Source organism: Glossina fuscipes, unplaced genomic scaffold (assembly GCF_014805625.2).
Source record: "Glossina fuscipes isolate IAEA_lab_2018 unplaced genomic scaffold, Yale_Gfus_2 91, whole genome shotgun sequence".
Classification (NCBI taxonomy): Eukaryota; Metazoa; Arthropoda; class Insecta; order Diptera; family Glossinidae; genus Glossina; species Glossina fuscipes.
The window spans coordinates 251310-257548 of record NW_023998445.1 but is presented as its reverse complement, the minus strand read 5'-3'; positions in this window follow the sequence as shown (position 1 = coordinate 257548).

Below are 6239 nucleotides of genomic sequence, written 5' to 3'. Positions count from 1 at the left end.
TAAGTTGAATGGAAGTTCAAGAATTAATTACGTTTTCCTTCTTGGATAAAGTTTTGAAAATATGTTGCATTAAGTGGATGTATAAACACTGCATAATCATTTACACACAGTTGTCCTCTTTTTTGATATTAAGGAGATACATGCCACGTCATTCTGCATATTTGCGGTCTAACTAAAACCAAGTAAGAAAATTATATTCGGCCGTGACCGTATCTTTTAAACCCATCATCGTTATCCTAAAAAAGACAAAAAGGTGAAAGAAGAAGAGAATTTTTGTGGTATACAATATCGAGTGGGCGCGGCGGACAGATGGATATGCTCAAATCGATTTAGAATTTGATATTGATGAAAAATATATATACTTTGTGGGATCTCTGATGTTTCCTTTTGATCGTTGCAAAAGGGGTATGACGAATAAGTTCTCCCCTTTTACCTATTTTTACTTTTGAACACATGTCATGAATGCCTGCGGGTAAAGGTGGTAATTGATCAACAAGCACAGTGGAAGCCTTATGGCGGAAGCAGTCAGTTGATCAATTGGTGAGTCCTGACTACTGGGTGCGGCCCTTCGGGGAGTACTCGTGGTGGTTGTGGTTGGCGAGTTCCTAGCTAAAATGGAACAATGAGTGCAGCTAGGCCCTCGCCACTCACCAGAGTGGGGTTTATTGTTCCATACACAATAAACTGATCTGGACTCTGGTGCTGTTTAGGCCCCTACTCTGTGGGGATTGTCTAACTCGCCAGGGGGCGTAGTACGCTTAAAAAGTGGTTTGGGCCACCGTGGGGTTAAGCCTTACAGGCAGGAACCCACGTTAAACCCTTGCCACAAATTCTGATCGTTGCAAACGTCCTGACAAAATGAATATACTCCTCATTCTGCAGGTATGTAAAAAGCAAATATTTTTATTGAAATCGCCTTTAATCGCCATCAACACACGTTTGTGCGAACGTTCGTAACACCCACAAGTTCTTAACAAAGACCGATGTTTATGTCTGCCCATGTATTTTAGTACTCAGCCTATAGACGCAATTTTCAAGATATTACGGTTTGATGAAATTTAGTAAACTTGACGTGTTCTGGCCTTATTTTGATAAATTTTTATGAGAGAAAATATTGTAATTTTTTGAATTTCGCGACAAAAGTCGCTTAGTAATGGTGTTTCGTCATTCTGAATTGAAATGAAAAGCTCGAATTGGATGTGACAAATTGTAAACCCCTTTCCCTTAAACCGCCTGAATCATGATATATTGGAAAAATGTCTAATTTTCAATACTTCTCGATGAAAATTCATTCGTAATAATAATTCGATATAAAAATTAATCTTACCGAATAGGGATCACGTAGACCTGTTTTTTCGATCCCGAGTTTTATAAAAAGAGGATCTAATTTTTAAAATATAATAATGAAAATTTGTCCTTATCAGTTCAGTCGCAAGGAATTTGCATCACATAGATCTACTTTTCTTACCGTACCATATATAGAGTCTCTCATGAAGGCAAATAATTCTATGGGGAGAAAGGCTATTTGCTGCTTGTTATGAAGGAAGCAAGTACATTAAGGTTAGTAAATTTAGATCACTTTGGCGTCCGTTATAAGGGCTTTCATGAAAATTGTCCATTTACATGAAAGTAATGTATAAGTTTTGGTGTACCATCAATTAATGGAAGTGGTGTAGGGTATTTAATGTGGCCACCCATGTCCATTTATAGTCCGGAAAGACTTGAGATAGATCCACCTTTTACAACACCGATCCATTCAGAATCACTGTTTGAATGGGCTTAAGTTTGTATGTCCGTCTGTCCGTCGATTCATTTTGTTTTGCTGTGTTCAACTGCAATTTTCAAAATATTTCTATTAAGTTCGCTACGACGACGTGTTTTATTCAAAAGACGAACGCTATTGAAAATCACTTGGATAGAATAACTTTTTCGACCTATTCTTATATAAAGTTTTCTTTCAAAAACTCGTTATATAAACAAACTGTGGGGTGATGTAGGAATGGTGGACAATAGCTCGCCATAGTGTTTTTACTTGTTTTTAGTACAGATTTTGTAATGATTCAGGGGAAGTTATCGGCACAACACCCATCTTATTTTCCCAACCCGCTTCTACTTCCACCATAACTTAACAATGGGGAAAGAGAGATTTCTTCCGATAAAATCCATGCCCTTTCAAAGGCCATCCATTGGTCGGGAGAAAAGGCTAGAACAGTGGGCAATTTTTATACCATTCTTCAGTTGTGTTTTATGATTGGATCTGCACCCAGACGGACACGGTTTTCTCTCTCTCCTCCTCTCTCTATTTTTCGCTTCGTTGGGAGAAAAGGCTAGAACGGGGATCAATTTTTGTAGGATTCTGCGGTTGTGTTTTATGATTTGATCTGTATTCAGACAGACAAGGTTTTCTCTTTCTCCTCCTCTCTCTATTTTTCACTTTTGCTTTCTCTTCTCCTTTTTATTCTACTGCCAAGATTTATTCTGTATTACTTATGCGAATACCATATAGTGGATACATAAAATAGTTATAAGAGCAATTTTTTTATGAACTTCTTCTAAAAATTTACCGTTTCTGGTGTTACAAGCACTAAGTGTAACGTTTGATTTACTTTAGAAAACAAAAAAAAAAAAAAAAAAAACATTTTTTTTATGTGCGTAACAAAATAAATGGGTTTATAATCACCTAGTTGATATTCTAAACATTCTCAAGTTCGTGTTATAATCGTGTGTTAAAAAATTTTATGGAATTTTACAAAACAATTCCCAAAGTGGAACAAACAAGTTTTTCTCGAAGAAAAATTTCTAGCTTTAAGTTTTAAGTTTGTTCTCATTTTTTTTTTATTATTTTTGCTTTAATATTTGTACCTTGCAGTTATCTACCATTAGATACTGAGTGCGTAGTTAAGAATGCGTAACTATCTACATATATGCGCTTATATATGTGCGTCAGCGGTAAAAGAAAAAAAGAGCAAATAATTGATAAACCGTGATTAATGTGCGTGAAACGTTAAATGAGAGCACGTTGTCGTGGGTAAAAAACAACTTTAATTGGGTCAAAAAAAAAAAAAAAAAAAAAAAATGATAACTATGGGTTACTGGAAAGCGGCCAAGAGTTTTCTTTAAAAATACAAAATAAAGTATTCTTCGTCATTTTTATGCCATCACCGAAGGGTGGGGGAATACTCGTTAAACGTTAAAGCATTTCCAACACGGAGACGAGAGGTCCACAGACCTTATAAACGATATTCTTCACCATTATCAAATTCCTATCGAGGTAGGCATGTCTGCCTGCCCGTTCCGCTATATGGTCGACTGTCAGGTTGTCCGGTTTGTAGCTCGCTGTCCAGCTGCCCGCTTGCCAGTCTGTCCGGTTGTCCAGCTCTCCGCCTGTTCGATTGTCCGTAAGTCCGTTGGTCTAGCTATCCATCTGTTCGATTGTTCGTCTGCGCGGTTATCCATCTGTTCAGTTGCTCGTCTATATAAAATCGATCGGAGAAACTTCTTTATAATCAATCGCATTAAAGATAATATCGGCATCAAATTTGCAAAATTTTTGTAAATACTTGCACGCAGATTGGTATTGAAAATGAATTAAATTATCCAAAAACACACCCACAGTAGAACATAAGCTGAGGACCTCTATATTTCCATAAAAAATCAAATTTTTTTTTTGAAGGTCGTTACCAATAAATTACTATTCAACAAACAACAACAATGAAAGGGTCGATATTTCAACAGTGTCTGTTGAAAAACGAAAAAATCGGCCACGTCTATCCAATATTAATATTATAGTTCATATTAAAGTTCATATTAATCATTTAGAGTTTTTTTTTTAAAAACACAATAGGAGATGGTGATATGGGAAGTTTCGGCCACAGATGTTTCATAAAAATTTCATAATTTGTTTATCTTGTTAACAATGCAGGGTTAAACTATGTCAATGAAGTCGACCTGCTGTTATATAAGTTAAATTATTTTTATTTCCTTGGGTTTACTAATCAAACGCAATTTATTTTTTGTAATTTAATTTAACAATTTATTTCTTAAGTTGTTGTTAAATGGATAGTTGATAAAGAGACTGACTTTTCTTATCGATTTATAAAACAGGAAACCTCGGTTTTAACCAATAATCCACAGTCAGCATTTATTTTTATTATAGGGTGAAATGAGATATCTGTGGGAGATGTTTACGGTAGGGTGCCATTGGATATCGGTGAGAAGTGTTTACGTTAATTTTATATGAGAAGTGTTTACATTAACTTAATATGACACTTTAGGTCTGTTTATCGTAATTGTGAGGGTGGTTCGTAAGTTTGTTCTTTTTATTAGAATGGCCCTTAACTTATATCATAGAATAGCTTTCCAAAACGATTCAAATCAATTTATTTGCCAACTTTTGATAGTTATTTGTGATTCTTAAAGCTCTGCGCGAATGTAATGAAAGTTCAAAGTAAATTTTGTTTTTTTAACAACAGCGGAAATGTTTGAATACCTTCAGCTCCAAAACTCTCTCTTTCTCTCTCTCTCTCTCTCTCTCTCTCCCTCTCCTATTTTTATACCCATCACCGAAGGGTGAGGCGTGTGTGTATTCATTTGCCAAAACGTTTGCAACGCCCAGAAGAAAGCATCAGAGACCCCAAACAGTATATATATTCTTGATCAGCATCGCAGTCTTAATTGATTTAAGCATGCCCGTCTGTCCGTCTGTCCGTCTCTGCATCTGTCCGTCTGTGTAATGTCTGGTGCAAACTTTCTCCTCACCGCAAAAATGAAGTTATCGGCTTCAAATTTGACAAAAGCAGTGGAAGTTCTTGCATGCAGGTTCGTTATGAAAATAGGTCAAATCGGTCGAAGGACACGCCCACAGCACCACGTAAACTCAGAATACCTTTGTTTTTCAAACGAAATGACAAATTGAACGCATATTCTATGGGGGATGCTGTAGCGTCTGTGCACAAAAATGGGAAAAATTAACCACGCCTATCCAATATTATAGTGTATCAAAATTTAATTATGTTTTCCGTACCTTTATAACAACCAGAAATAAGCTTCAAAAGCCCCATATACAAAATCTTGGCCAGTTACAACTCTTAAATGGACCTAAACATTTCCGCCTGCTCGTTTGGCCATTTGGGAGCGATCATAATTTAGTGAATCTGAGTCCATGCCTTTAGTGTTATGACTGAGCATTCACTGTAGCTGCATCCAAGTGTGCTTAAACTGCATTGAGATTTGCGACTGCGAAAACTGACTTCACAGTCGCGACTCTTATGTACTTAGCTAGGTGGCAGTTAAGAAAATTAAGGAAGGAATCGCACATTTTGAAATAAAAATGATTCCATATAAGATTAGAAAGTAAGTTGAAGTAGCTTGACGAATCTTTAAAGAGATTACAATGTGAAGCTTGAAGGAATGAGAATGTCAGCAGGAAGGCAGCTAAGTCAAAAATATTAGAGGATAATGCTGAAAGTGTTGAATTTAGCCAATGGCCACAGTCGGAATAAATGATAGCCTTTTAAAAAGAATTAATAATCTTTAGAATGATCAGCGAGGCCTGGCAGCGCAGGAAACGAACATCGTTCATCCAGGCTCTGCAGAAAAAAACATTACCCTGGCTTGAATTATTCGATTAAAATCTATATTAAAACTTTGGGTAACACTGCAATTAGTTAATATATGAAAGAATTGGATGACGTTGACTCGCGGTTTCCATCCGACGATACGTATAATCAACGGAAGATTTGGTTTACGCAAAACGAAATAAAGCGTGCATTACTCTTACTAAGAAAGTCTATGCATATTAATCGACGATCTGTGCGTATAATGCAATAAATTGAATTGTGTGCATCCATGCGGGCATATGATGTTTGCTTTGCATGTTTAAATTCGCTTTTAGGTTTTTAAATTTTATGAATGATTTTAAATCCAAAGTTCATCAAATTATTTCCTTCTACTCATTCTTTGGATTAAATTTAAGAATTATTTATCTATAATTGAGAGTAGATAACAATATACGAAATGCTTTTATGTTCATTTCACGAAAGTGCTTCAACTATTACAACCGAAGCCAGAGCTATCCTTCACGCTGCGAACCTTTCTCAAAAAGACAAACTCAAAACCCTCGTTGTTACTGACAGTGTGTGTCGGTCTTAAACGCTATAAGGAATCCTTCGATTTCAAGATGGAGCACAATCAGCAAATTAACGAATATCTTTATAAGGCCCGGTGAAAAAATCGGTTTA